Consider the following 16,217-nt stretch of genomic DNA (forward strand, 5'->3'; position numbering starts at 1 on the left):
CGAGCTCGTAGTTCCACAAAACAAACGCGCTACAATCATCAATTTATAACGCGCAAAAGCAGCGAAGCCAAAAAATGCCGCGGCCTAGACTCGCTCACGAGCACTACAATTCAAAATTTTATTTCGCGACATTGAGAGTGAGTTCTAAGGATAGTATTTCTTCAGCTGATCCAAATTCGTCGGATTGGCAAAGTCGTTTTCATCTAGATCTGTTAGTCTGACTACGCCTCCCGATAGCATTTTCTTTACCAGGTAAGGACCGGCCCAGTTCGGCTTGAACTTTCCCCTCGGGTCGATTGGTAGTAAAGCGCGAACAGACTTTAGGACCAAATCCCCCTCCTTTATTCCTCGAGGTTTCACCTTCTTATTAAATGCTCTTTGTATCCTTTTCTGATAGAGTTGAACATGGTGTAGCGCATTTAACCGCCGCTCGTCGAGCATGACCAAAGAATCATACCTAGCCTGCAGCTAGTCAGCCTCCGGAACCTGACTTTCTAACAGAATCCTTAAAGAAGGTACCTCTAATTCGATAGGTTGGACTGCTTCCATCCCATATGTCAAATAGAACGGAGTTGCTCCAGTGGCTGTGCGAATAGACGTCCTGTATCCCCATAGTGCGAATGGTATCTTCTCTGGCCATTCGCGATAATTGTCAGTCATTTTCCGAGAATCACAAAGATTGTCTTGTTGGCGGCTTCCACCGCACCATTTGTTTGAGGTCGATACGGTGACGACTTGTGGTGTTTGATTTTATACTTTTCAAGTATCACGGTAGTTTCACTGAAGTGAGTGCCATGGTCGCTAATGAACTCATGCGGCACACCATATCTGCAAATGATTTCATTCTCGAATGAACTTTGCTACCGGCTTCGCCTGTAGCACTTTGTATGATTTCACTTCTACCCACTTCGTGAAGTAATCGATGGCGACTAGCATGAAACAATGCCCACATGTTCCAGATGGGTTGACCTTTCCAATAATGTCGATTCCCCATGTTGAGAAAGGCCATGGTGATGTCAAAGTATATAACAGTGATGGCGGCACGTGTTGTATGTTCGCAAAGATTTGGCAATTATGGCAACGTTTGACATATTGGCGACAATCTGTCTCCATCGTGGTCCAATAATACCCTAATCTCATGATTTTACGAACCAAAGATATGGGCATTCATGTGTGGGCCACATTCCCCGTCATGGACTTCTTCCATGACTCTTTTTGCAGTTGGTGAGTCTATGCATCGCAAAAGGATATTTTGCGCGGTCTTCTTGTACAATTGTCCATCATTGGTTCTAACGAATCGAGCGGCTAGCATTCGAATAGCGCGCTTTCCGCGTTATCCATGTCGTGGATACTCTCCGATTCTTTAAATTTCGAATAACATGATACCAAGGTTCACCTCGGTTTCCTCCTCGTGTCTTCGATTACATTGACGTAAGCAGGTGACGATCTTCGTTCGACACATATTGGCATAGTGTCCATATGATCAGGTATGTTAATTAGAGCAGCTAGCTTTGATAGGGCATCAACAAACTGGTTTTCATCCCCGGGAGGTGCACGTATTTGACGTCGGCGAACAACTTTTCTAGTTCCTCGATTTTCGCTTGGTACGGGGCCAGCCGCAGGCGGGTTCTCCACGTCCCGGCCACTTGGTTGATCACTAGTGACGAGTCCCCGTGTACTACAAGCTTTTTGATGCCTAACTCGAGAGCACTGTGCAAACCGAGTAGGCATGCTTCGTATTCGGCCGCGTTATTAGTGACATTAAAGTCCAACTTGATCGAAATGGGAACATGTTCACCTTCCGGTGAAATGAGCAAAGACTCTATCCCGTAACCCCTGCAATTCGATGCTCCATCGAAATAGAGGTCCCACGTATCGTTGTCTATGTGAACGATATCTTCGTCAGGAAACGACCACGTATCTACAACCTCGGTTTCTTCTATCGGGTTATCCGCCAGGAAGTCTGCAACCGCCCTCCCCTTTATCACTTTTAATGGTACATATTTTAGATCAAACTCGAAAAGCATTAAAGTCCATCTTGACACCCTGCCGTTTAGAACTGGTTTTTCAAACAAGTATTTGATAGGGTCTATCTTCGAGTGGATGCAGACACTATGACTGAGCATGTAGTGTCGTAACTTCTTTGTCGCCCATACTAAAGCCAAACATGTCTTTTCGAGCTGAGTATACTTGATTTCATACTCCAAGAACTTTTACTAATGTAGTAAATTGCTCTTTCCTCTTTATCGACTATCTCATGACAAAGATCGCCCCCATTGCGATCCGTCAAATCGTAAGATACAAACAAAAGTGGTAACCCAGCCCGTTGGTGGGGCGAGAACGGGAGGGGAAGATAGTATTTCTTTGATCTTATCGAACGCGCTTGACAAAGTGATCATCCCATACGACGTGTTCCCCGGCTTTCAACTTCTTAAAAATTGGCTCGCATATCATAGTTAGCCTTGCCACGAACCGGCTTATGTACTGGATTCTTCCAAGGAAACCTCGAATTTCCTTCTCGGTTTTCGGGTGAGGCATTTCCATTATGGCCTTTATTTTTGATGGGTCCACCTCGATGCCACGGTGGCTAACGATGTGACCCAACGGTTTGCTTGGATGTGACTCCGAATGCGCATTTTTGTGGATTCAACCTCATGTTATACTTGCGCAATCGCTCGAAGAATTTGCGTAGCGTACCAAGGTGGCCATCACGCTCTTTTGACTTGACAATCATGTCGTCGACATAAACCTCGACTTCCTTGTGCATCATATCATATAACAATGTTGTCGCGGTCCTCTGGTATGTAGCCCCTGCATTTATCAACCCAAAAGGCATTACTGTGTAGCAATAGGTTCCCCATTGCGTTCTGAACGCAGTCTTATGCATGTCTTCTTTCGCCATCTTGATTTGATTATAACCGGCGTATCCATCCATGAAGGATAGTAACGCGTGATTTGCCGTGTTGTCAACCAGGATGTCGATGTGAGGTAATGGGAAATCGTCCTTCGGACTTGCCTTGTTTAAATCTCGGAAGTCGACACAAACCCGAACTTTACCATCTTTCTTTGGCACCGGTACGACGTTAGCCACCCGGTCCGAGTATTCTTCGACACCTTGATAAACCCAAACTTTGAGTTGCTTATCGATTTCTTCTTTGACTTTCAAAGACCAATCTGTGTGCATTTTGCGTAGTTTCTGCTTGACTGGCTTATATCCCGGCTTGATTGGGATCCTGTGCTCCGCAATTTCCCTATCAATGCATGGCATGTCTTTGTAGGACCATGCGAAAACATCTTTGAACTCATGCAACAAATCAATGAACCCCTGTCTTTCGGTGGGACTTAAAGTAGTTCCTATTTTATGCTCCTGTGGTTCTAAGGTTGTACCTACATTGATAGTTTCGGTATCTTCGATGACCAAGGTTTTCTGTTCGTACTCTTCCAACCCTTTTATCAACTCAGAGGTGGTTTCACTTCTTCTTCTTCGACCAATCTGTTCATCCTCGACCTCGCCTCAATGTCATTATTAAAACAATCATTTTCAAAGTTTGAATTGCAATGTAAGTGAGACAAGTCGTAAGCAAACTGGTTCATATTATTATTGATTTGAAATTGCGCGAAATGCGCTAACATTTGAGCCAACTGGTCAGAGCTCAGTGGCGAGATAGGGGTATTCGGACAGCCCCCGGAATACCACCATTAGGAAAAGGTGCATAGGAAGGAAAGCTAGGGAGGGGTATTTTCAACACCTGACTCCTTAGACTCAATCTTAGGACCTATCTCAGACTCAGACTCCGACTCAGACTCAGACTCAGAATCGGTAACATCATCTGGCTTGAACATCTCTCCTTCTCCCGTTGTCAACTTGAAAAGGAGTCCCTTGTTATCAGTCCACTTGACGGTTTTCCGCCATCCCGTGTTGGTCCTAAGAGGATCTACATCGGTGATGAGGGTAGATGGATCGAACCGCTCGCTCCTCAGGATCATGCTTACCAAATCTTCGTTTGGTATTGGTGATTTCTTCTCTTCACCGAAAAGGAGACCCATGGCTTTCTCGTCATTTATTGGATCCGGTTTGGTTTCTACTGGCATCACGGTCAGAATGTCTTCAGGGATGTAGTAGCAATCTTGGAATACTTCGATTCCTGGGACCATAAGGTTCTTCTTTGGGTCAAAGATAGGTTCGGGGAAGTCCATGCAGGGAAGTTCTCCCCAGCCCTCACGAAGTGACCGTTTAGAGTTAGGTGATACGGTCCCATTTTGATGTCTCGATCTTCGATCGTTCTTCCCCTCTTTTCCCGTAGATCTTTCTCAGTGGGCTCATATCCAAGCCCGAATGTTACTCCTTTGGCTACGGGTGGTTTCAACTTGAAAGCCTCCTCCTTTCTAGGATATAAAGAGAAATCGAAGTACTTCCCAGTCTTGAGAATCACCTCGCAGGCATGACTTCCCGTATATAGATCCATATTCTATGCTTCGGAGTTCAGCTCGATCATGTTGACAATCTCGAAACCACATGCGTCATTGGCAGTTTCGATCCTTACTTCAGAAGTAATGTCTCCTCCCGCCACGATGGTGGCGTGGCTTCAATGGTGACGGTTTTGCCATTGAGTGGGACCTTGATTTTTCGATGCAGCGTTGATGTTACAGCCCTCGTAGCATGGATCCAAGGCCTTCCCAACAATAAGTTGAAGGATGAGCAAATGTCAATTACTTGGCAACTCACTTTCTTTTCTACTTGCCCCGTCTATACTACTAGATCGACAAGTCCACTTACTCGACGCACAGTGCCATCGAATGCCCGAACTGTCTGTGTAGTGGGAATAAAGTCATTCTTCTCCAGGCCCAGGATATGCGCTGTTTTCAAAAGGAGTACGTTGACAGCCGATCCGTCATCGACCAAGGTCATAGGGATATGCTTGTTGAGACACACGGTAGCAACATAAAGGGCCAGGTTATGTCGAGGCCCGAACGGTGGTAGATCTTCGTCGGAAAATGTCACGGCGTTGGTAATCTATGGCCGATTCTGGGCAATATGAGTGACCATGTCTGCAGGAGTAGTATTTGACGACACGGTCATGTTCATCAAGGCTTGCAACAAAGCCTGACGATGTTCGAAAGAGCTCAAGATAAGTTGCCAAATAGACACGTCGGCCTTAGTCTTTTGGAGTTGCTTGATGAGAGAAGCCTCGGAGGCCGACCCTTCACCAAGAACTTCGACCACTGCCGGCTCTTTGAGAGGTGCCTTGCTCGGGATGTCCTTAGCTTTCTCCACAGGATACGGACGCCCGGATCTAGTCAGATGGTTTGACTCTAAAGCATAATGCCTCACCTTTAAGATTTCTTCTTGGGTGTGAGGAATTGTCGCACCTTTGACGAGGTAAACATCGTCCTCGTCATCAGCCCAAACGCCATTTACTTCATTGCTGCTTCGGAGTATGTAAGGAGTACAATCGACCACAAAATCCCCGAATGTAATCTCGTTTCTCGAGCTTGGTAGGAATTTGGAGCAATCCACGAATATTCTTCCGACGAAAACCCCTTTTAGACGACATGGGCGGATCAAGTGAGAGTAATCGACACTATCTTCGGTAGAGACAAAGTTAGTGTGGTCGCCAAATGGATTGGTGACGTTGTTGGGCTTTATGGCCGGGATTGGGAGCGTTCCGTTCTCAATCATATCTTGAATTTCGTGCTTTAGTCTAAAGCACCTTTCGATCGTGTCCCTTCCCTTGATGAAAGGCACGAGGGCATTCGGTTTGTACCATTTGCCTTGTTGTTCGCAGTGGATCCGGAGTTGGACCAATGGGCTTCAACTTTCCTTGGGCCATGAGCCTTTGGAGAGCGTAGGCGTAAGTGCACCCGATATCGGTGAATACCCTCGGAGCTTGGCGCGGAGGCCTTTTTGACTGTCCATCTAAGAGATTGACAGTTTCAACAAAGTGGGCCGCTGCTGGTGCTTTTGCTTTAGATGACGAGGCCCCTTGGTATCCTTTTGGCTTCTCAGCTTCAGCCATTCGGACATCGTCCTCTACCTTTATCCCGATTCTTATCAATTCTTTGAAAGAACCAAAATTCTAGTATTTCAGAGCATTACGGTAAACAGGTCGTAAATTCTTCACGAACTTATCTACCATTTCGACTTCATCAGGCTTCTTAGCTAGTTTCACGCTTTCAGCGCGCCATCTTGCGAGGAATTCAGTAAAGCCCTCTTTTTCCTTCTGTGTCATTACTTCCAAAGTCCTTATGTTTGTTTAAATCTCAACATTGTCAGCATAGTCCTTACAGAACTCCACCGTAATATCTTCAAAAGTGGGGAAGTTCTTAAGGTCAAGATTATAGAACCACGCCTTCGGGTGTTCATCCGGAGATTGGGCAAAAATTTCAGAGAGCATGTCGGCAGTACTCCTTCAAAGTTAAGTACCCTTTATAGGCCTTAACATGGTGGACTGGATCTTCGGTGCCCTTGAACTTTGGGATGTCAGTGAGTACTATGTTCGTGGGCAACTTATCCTGAACCGGGGCATAGGCCCTAGCATTCTCATAGTGGGTGTTCTTCCCCTGGGAGAGTTTCAAACGGTCTTCGATGAACTTGAACCGTTTCTCCGCATCACGATCGAGGTGGGGTAGATGGAGGGGATCTTCACTCGGCTTAGATTCGATTGCATCCATTCGGGTCATCATGAGGTTCACGGCCTCGGTGAGCTTGTTGATAACATCTTCCATTGCTTGACGTCGGGTTTTTGGCGGCCTTTCTACAAGAAAAAACCCGTCTTCGAGTCAATATTTAAAGTAAGAGCCCCTGCACACTTAAGGACACGACCCCAACTTGACTCAAACAAAGACTCGACTTGAGACTGACTAACCAAAGGTTCGACTCACGGTTGGATTTAGACCTTGGTTCATTTTAGACTCGACAAAACGACATGACTCAAACTGTCATAGCACGATTCTAAACTGGACTCGGTGTGACTAAACCCGTGATTGGACTAACATAGCCCATAGGTTCGGGTGAAACGCCCTAAATGGCCTAGCTTGGGCGTTTTTGTGGACTATCCTAGACCAAATGGTCGACCAACATGACTCAAGGCCCAAGAGGTGAGCTTGGGTGACCCAACAAGGTCGTGTTCTAGACTCTTAGAACGAAACACACCCGGCCTAACACGGCCATGACCCGGACACGACTCAACGCATTTCATGCTTGGTTGAGGTTCGAGAGGCATTTTGGATTGATTTTGAAAAACGAATGATCGATTTGAAAAATGAGATTTGAAATGGGCAGCATGCCGGTTATAAAGGCTTGTTTTGGCCGAAATTTCTAGTCCTATTTGGGCAGCATTCCGCGTTTTTAAAACCATGCTAATTTTGAAAGTAAGTTGTTCAAAAGTTCGGTTTTGAAATGGACATGGAAAATTTTGAAAAGACTCGGGAAAACAACTTGCACATTGTCATTCTCATGTTATAAGGATGTATGCTCCTAGACATCTCTAAGTCTCGGTAAGTCTTCTACAAGAAGGTCTATGCCCTCCATCCTTTTGCGGTCTTATAGAGCAAGGGCCTTAAGGTAAAGTACCTAGAAGAGCGTCCCCACCATCAAGAACCACGCGAGGTGAAGTGGAAGCGAGCAATGTGCAGCTTCCTAGCATAGTGGGACGTCTCCCCCCCACGCATCACAAAGAAACGCTGGGACGGCCCGGGAAAATCCTTAAGGGTTTATGCATGAATCGTAGCACTATGAGTAATGTTTTACTTTCCAACGCTTTCTTTTCAAGTTTCACCTCGGAGGAAAAGACCCTAGAAACAAAGTGTAACTAATCCTCTTTTCCCAAATGTAGTCGCCAAATCGTGGACAAGGCCCTCGGGAACTGCGTCCGCGGGATCCACACTAGGCATAATCGACTCGAGGTTCTTTCGAATCGAATTAAGACATATTAGAGTCGCCACCAAGTTTTTTGGGAACTTGGAACCGTTCAAGTCAACTTTACACCTTTCATCGAAAAGCATAAAGCCAATCGACTACGAGTGATTAAAGATAAAGACTTGTACCCTATATCACTCGATTTGAATGACTCTCGTAATCCAATGGTATTTAGACGGATCCACAAACCATAGATCTTGAGTAAGGGGTGAGGGTACGTGTTAGGAAGCCCATAAGGACACCTAACCCCGCCCGTCGATAACGGCCTCTACTAAGTCATGTATCGGATTTCAAACAAGGTCATAGCTACTACGATATATGATATGCAAACATCGTTTTAAACCCTAACATGTGACAACAATTTCTATGTCGTTTTAGATGCAACTAAACTACCTTTGTCAAAGTTGTAATTTAGCATGTGGGTTGATTAATCTAACAACATACAAAGCAAAGCAAACAAGGCTTAAGGGGGAATGGGGGAGCCGTGGGATCTACCTATTAAAAACCAGGCATTTCATGCCGACACAACAATAAATTAAAGATACAACTCGATCTAAATACAATTGCTATATACGACACCATACACGACACATGGCCATTCGGCCTAGGAAAATGTGCACAAAGGGGTGACTCATGGCCTACATGGCTCACGGCCTTGGGTCACTCCTCGTAATGCGTGCTTTCACTTAATCTTATCGAATTAGACATTGGGTCACACACCAAAGCATGCATTAGCATAAATCGGGCCATGTTCCTTTAAACAACATGCGATTTACTACGCTCTCACTTGCATTGGGGCACAACCGTCTAACTAAACAAGACTAAGGTTTTTAGAAATCGTTTGACTCGATAAAAGAAAACTAACTACAAACAAGTTACAAAACGCGACTCAGTAAACACAAATTAATTACGAGATACAAACAATGAGACTAAGATAAAAAAGGAACGAGAAAAGGGATACAAAAGACACGGCCAAACATGACCTCATACACGGCTATCTAGTTCCTAGGTTAGATTCTTTAGGTTAGATGGATTTGCAAAGCGATGCGGAAAATACATTAGAAATCGATGACAAAAAGAGGTCAGAAGGCTCCGCCTAAAACCGGGTGTTCTACACGGCCTAAGGGGTCAAATTAGGTCAAGTTCGCTAATTAAATTAACTCGTCGAGTGTTAATAAGAAGGTGCTAGTCACGCACTCTTATACTAGCGAGAAATTAGGTGAAAGAGAGAGATGCATTCATTAAGTTACAGAATTGTTAGTTGATTTTTAAAGCTACGTCGATGTACCCTAACATGTCTAATTAGGTTATTTAAATGATCGAATGTCGCCTAAATAAGTCATATGTTAACAATCAGAGGTCATGCTAACATGTAAATGGTCCTAGGGGTAGGTCGAATCACACGAGAGAAGAGAGGGGTCAAAAGCGAAGAGCGAAGTCAAAAATCCATTTTATTTATGCCCTACCTTGAACACGAGGATATGTAAATGAGACGGGGGTGTACGACCGACTGATGTAGCGGTTTCTTTCCCATCTCAAGTCAACGCGGGTGTTCATGGTGGTACTTTAACTCATACTCGGACTAAACTAGTTTCATAGTTAATTTAAACGATAAATAAAAAAACGATAAACGAAATAAAACGAAACAATAAAAAAACAAACATAAAAAAACGAAATAAAGGGAAGAAAGAGGAGGATTTGATGCACCCTCAACCTACATGTATCGTTGACACCGTCTTGGGTTGTAATCGATGGTAGATTTTATCTCGAGAGGCCGTCGTCGACGAAGAAACAAAGCAAACAACACGATTTTATCGAATCTGGACAGCAACTTTCAAACAACAATTTCTCTCTCGTTTCACGATGCAAATTCAATTTAAAAGATGTTTTGAAAACTATAAAGAGAGGAGAACAGAGATCTTAAATTAACCCCTGCTCGTTTTGAGTTATTGGGCACGAAAAACGAGCACAAACAAATCGACAGACAGAAAAGCAAAACAGAGTGTATAACACTGCTTTTTTTGAGGGAATTCGTGTACTCTCAAGGGCAATTTGGCTCGTAAATCTTTGTCTAATGTGTATATGGATGTTGTATGGTTAATTTGGAACAAGAAACTCGAATTTTGATGGAGGTTTGATGGAGGAACGAATTGTTTTTCGAAGAGCACACACAAACTATTTCAGTTTGTAAGTCGGTTTTGTGGAGGGTTTTTGAGAGGCAATTAGGGTTTGTTTCTGGAGTTTCAAGATTGTAAGTGAGGGTAGTATGTATATAGAACTTAGAAGAATGAATATATGGTAAAGGGGTGGTATTTATAAGGAGTTAAAATAGGGTAAAAGGGAGGAGAGGCAGACGGGCTCGGCTGAGCATAGCTGCTGTCCAGCAGATTTTGGGGGGGTTTTCTCGGGTTCGTATGGGGGTTTTCTTGGTGGTTAAGGTAAGGTAATATGGGTAGGATATTAGGGTATGGGTTAGGGTTAATGGGTACGGGTTTTGGTGGTGTTTGGAGCGGGTTTTGGGCTCGGGATTGAGCTGCAAAACAGGGGCTCGTGTTTTTGTGCGGGTCATTGGGGTGATTTGGGGCATGGTTTGGGCCGTGGTTATGGGGTTCGAACTGGGGTTGGATGGGTAGAGGCTTATTTTGGTTAGTGTACTCGATATTCGTGCCAACTCGTAAAGAAAACGGGCTCAAAAACCGAGCTATAATCGAGCTCCAAAACGCGTGTTTAAAACGAGTTTTTTTCAATTTTTAAATCGATTTTTCAAATCAAATAACACATTAAAATAAATGATTTTTCAAATCAAATACACTCATAAAATGATTTTTCAAATCAAAAAATTATTTTATTTTCAATAAAATAAATTTGAGAAAATAAATTCAAAATAAAAATAAAATGAATTCACCTTAAAAAAGCTTTAATTTAAATATCATTTAAATTAATAAAATACTCCGTCGACAACGCTCATTCTACATCGTAAAACGAACCCAAATAATGACAATGACAACTAATAAATACATGTGTCCTATCATCATCGGGTGTTTGTCGGGTTCTCTATAAATTCCAATATCGACGGATACAGGTATCTACAGCTATAAAATTATACGAGGAACTTACCCTTGACACGATGATCACAACGGCGTAAAGAACGAGATGATCCGACCAAACTAGCCTTGGGATTTGCCAATGACGCGAGAGATGCGAATAATGTAACTTATAATCTCTTTGAAAGGTTTAATAATGTTGAAAAAGTGTTTAAGAGATAATGACGAAAGCTTTTATATTAATCTCGCAATATTAACAAAACCCGTCCAAATAAACCGGTCAATCACACTTACTCGATCAAGTAAGTGACTTACTCGATCGAGTGACCCTTACTCGATCGAGTTCCCAACTTAATCGATCGAGTACCCTACATGCAGACTACTGTTTTGCGTAAGAAGCTACTTACTCGACAGAGTAAGCCCCACTCAATAGAGTACCCATAGACATAGAAAACCGTAGTATTACATATGTACGAGATGAAAATATAAGCATGATTAAGACGGATGTTTACACACATTTTACTATGCATATTAACCATCCTTTACTACCTAAATCCAGCCCGACTCACCTGCAAATAAATTTGACTCCACGTCCGTCCACGGTTGCCAAACAACCGTGAACAAAGGGTTGAAAACCGAAGCAAAGTATGTTCAAGGCAAGGTACTCTAAAGCGGAAATTTCAAGAATACACATGACGATATTTACATGAACAAAAATAGGCACGAAAAATTGTACCGAGGGACTATGTTTCCTGTCCCAAAGTAAGGGTCAAAAACAGTCCAGCTACGGGTACAAAACGGAGGTATACGCAGTCAAAAACGGGGTTTTCAAAGCGGGAAAAATAAGTATACATAAGACAACATTAACGTGAGGAAAACAAGCAAGAAGACCGTTCAGAGGGATTGTTTTATCCGTCCCAAAACAGGGACCAAAACAGTCCAAACACGGCACCAAAAACAGAGTTCCCTCAGCCTTTTTAGTCCAAATTCAAGACGAAAATTGAAGACACAGGTGACACGGAAACGCAACATGCTTAAAGTACAATTAACCAACACGTAACTCATCCATGAAGCTCAGGAAGGGCCAAAAATAGAAATTCAGCAGCTTAATAACCATGGAAGGAACAGTGAACTCCCCATTTTCCCCCCTACTCGAATCCAGCATGAAAACGAACAAATAGGGCATCCAAACAACCATGTAAAATGACCACAAACACTACAAAATCAACCCCATTTATGGAAAACACATAAAGACTTAAACTTTACGATGAATAAGGGTAAAAACGAGTAGGAAGGGCGAGTTTCCCGACATTTTGTCGAGTAACCTATCACTGTTACCTTATCTTTCTTCAATCCTCGAGTGTGTCGTCCACAATGTACAATTTTTCGTCTGGATCTTCAAGCCCTTCACCTAGCAAACGAAATGACTTGGTTTTCAGCTGAACCGTGGCATTTACTAAACGGGTCAAAAACGAAAACTTTACATGACCTTGACTTTCTTACCTAAAATGGAGTAGGAAGGAAAGGGGAGGAGGAACGTACAAAAATTAAGAGGTATGGTTGAGAAATAACGACGAAATCTCGGTTTTTAGCTCGTCCAAAAATGGCGTTTATTGATGCTAATGTTTGTTGTAGCTGATGTTGCTGCTTGTTTATCAGATTTCGAAAAAGAAAGGTAAGTGGGTTGGGATTGGTCCAATGTTGTGAGAGTGTGCAACAATTATTAATATTTTAGTTGGGTGCTCAAATTGAGAAAAGAGTTGTCGATACGGGATAGTTCGAGAGTAGGTTAGTCTAGTCTCACATGTGAACATGTGACGGTCTTGCTAGACGGAAATTCCTCTTAAACCTACTATAATTTAAGACGAAAGTTTACTATTATTAATATTATTATCATTATTATTATTATTATTATTATTATTATTATTATTATTATTATTATTATTATTATTATTATTATTATTATTATTATTATTATTATTATTATTATTATTGTTATTGTTATTGTTATTGTTATTATTATTATTATTATTATTATTATTCTTGTTATTATTATTATTATTATTATTATTATTATTATTATTATTATTATTATTATTATTATTATTATTATTATTATTATTATTATTATTATTATTATTATTATTATTATTATTATTATTATTATTATTATTATTATTATTATTATTATTATTATTATTATTATTATTATTATTATTATATGGCTAAAACGTGTAACTTATATAAAATAAGCTTTAAAACTATGACTTTAGTGAAATTTTCGTTTAAAATAGAATTAATTAAATAAAGTAATATAAAAGTATTTCTAGAATTATTATACGAAATGGGCGGGTGTTACAATCACCCCTCCTTTTAAAAAGTTTCGTCCTCGAAACTTGAAGTAAGGGAGATTACCTTAAGAGAATAAAACCGGATTCTTGGTATGCATAGAAGCTTCCGGTTCCCATGTCACTTCTTCCACATTACCGCACCTCCATAAAACTTTCACTAAGGGGACAACATTACTCCTTAACTTCTTTTCTTTCTTATCCAAAATGCGAATTGGTCTCTTTTCAAAAGAAAGACTATGCTCAAGCTCGGGAATTTCATTTTGCAACACATGACTCGGGTCACTAATGTACTTCCTAAGTGGAGATACATGGAACACATCATGAACTTTACCCAAACTCGGGGGCAAATCCAATTTGTAAGCCACGACACCAATGCTTTTCACAACATCATGGGTCCAATGTACCCTGGACTCAACTTTCCTTTAACTCCAAATCTCTTTACTCCTTTCATAGGGGACACTTTCAAGAATACTTTATCACCAACTTCAAACTCCAAGGGTCGACAGCGAACATCGGCATACGACTTTTGACGATCTTGAGCGGCTTTCATTCTTTCTCGGATGATCTTAACTTGGTCAATTGTCTCGGCTAGCTTGTCGGGTCCTAGATCACGAACATCACTTGCTTAATCCCAACAAATCGGACTACGGCACTTTCTTCCATGCAAGGCTTCATAAGGAGCCATCTTGATAGAGGCATGATAACTATTGTCGTAGGAAAATTCCACCAAAGGTAGGCTCTTCTCCCAACTAATATGGAAATCAAGGGCACAAGCACGCAATAAATTTTCAAGGGTTTGAATCGTCCTTTCGGTTTGTCCATCGGTAGCGGTATGAAAAGCGGTACTAATCAACAACTTACTACCCATATCATCTTGTAAGGCCTTCCAAAATCTCGAACAAAACCTCGGGTCACGATCCGACACGATCTCCATAGGAACACCATGGTAACGAACAATCTCCTCAACATAAGCACTACCAAGTCTATCTGAACTCCAAGTCTCTTCGATAGTGATGAACCTAGCACACTTGGCCAATCTATACACAATCACCCATACAGTATCCTTTCCACCAACGGTCTTAGGCAAATCCATAACAAAATCCATGGAGATGGACTCCGATTTCCATAAAGGCACATCCAAAGGTTGTAGCAAACCTCCGGGTCTCTTATGCTCAATCTTCACTTGTTGACAAGTGAGGCATTTCCCAACATAGGTCACAATGTCATTCTTCATGTTAGGCCACCAAATTGAAGCTTCAAATCTTCATACATCTTGTCTCCTTTAGGATGGATCGAATAAGGGGATAGATGACCTTCATCAAGAACTCTCTTTTTCAACTTAACGGCATCGGGGACATACATGCGGCTTTGGGAACGAAGATATCCACTAGCATCAATCTCACAATCTTTAGCTTTCCCTTCAAGAAGCTTGGCTTGAAATCTTTTAAAAGTAGCATCATCCACAAGGTTATCATGAATCTCACGAAGAATAACAGGTTCGGCAACCATAGCACAAAGGTAATCAAAACCACCTCCCACTATTTGCAAACGTAACTTTCGAAATTCGGCACAAAGGTCAACGGGAAGCACACATATAACACTCAAGGAATGAGTTAACTTTCTACTAAGAGCATCGACAACAACATTTTCTTTTCCTTCATGATATAACAACTTCAAATCATAGTCATTCACTAACTCCAACCAACGGCGTTGTGTCATATTCAACTCTTTTTGAGTGAAAATATACCTCAAACTCTTATGATCGGTGTAGATACGACAATGAACTCCAATAAGGTAATGTCTCCACATCTTTAAGGCATGAACAATGGCGGCTAACTCAAGATCATGAGTAGGGTAGTTCCCTTCATGAACTCTCAACTGATGCGAGGAATAAGCAACAACTCTCCTATTTTGCATAAGGACACAACCTAAACCCATCTTAGAAGCATCACAAAACACATCAAACTCTACTCCATCCTCAGGCAAGGTCAACACGGGAGCGGTAGTCAACCTTCTCTTCAACTTTTGGAACACTACTTCACAAGCTTCGGCCCACAAGAACTTGGTATCCTTCTTCAAAAGTTGAGTCATCGGTCTAGCAAGCTTAGAAAAATCTTTCACAAAGCGACGGGAATAACCCGTTAAACCCAAGAAACTACGGATTTCACCAACGTTGGTCGGGCTCTTCCAATCCATCACGGCTTTAATCTTCTAAGGGTCCACCATAACACCTTATTTAGATATCACATGACCAAGAAATGACACCTTAGACAACCAAAATTCACACTTGGAAAATTTGGCAAACCACTTTTGACGACGAAGAATCTCTAAGATAGTACGAAGATGATCGGCATGCTCTTCCTCGGATTTAGAAAAGATGAGAATATCATCGATGAAGACCACAACACACTTGTCCAAGAACTCACTAAAAGTTCGGTTCATTTGGTCCATGAAGATAGCGGGAGCATTGGTTAAACCAAAGGGCATCACCTTAAACTCAAAATGTCCATATCTCGTGCTAAAGGCGGTTTTTAGAATATCGGAATCACGAATGAGAATTTGATGATAACCGAATCTCTAATCAATCTTCGAGAAAGTAGTTGTACCTTTGAGTTGATCAAACAAATCTTCAATTCTTGGTAGAGGGTACTTGTTCTTGATAGTAACACGGTTGAGCTCACGATAATCGATACAAAGTCCTCATGGATCCATCTTTCTTCTTCACTCGAATAAATCCTTTCTCAATCGTCTCATCAAGTTGCTTCCCTAACTCTTTAAATTTGGTCGAAGCCATACGGTAGGCAGCTTTAGCAATCGGTCCGGTTCCGGGAACAAGGTCGATAGAAAATTCTACATCACGTTCGGGAGGTATCCCAAGCAACTCCTCGGGAAAAACATCGGCGA

Source organism: Silene latifolia, chromosome Y, assembly GCF_048544455.1.
Source record: "Silene latifolia isolate original U9 population chromosome Y, ASM4854445v1, whole genome shotgun sequence".
Lineage (NCBI taxonomy): Eukaryota > Viridiplantae > Streptophyta > Magnoliopsida > Caryophyllales > Caryophyllaceae > Silene > Silene latifolia.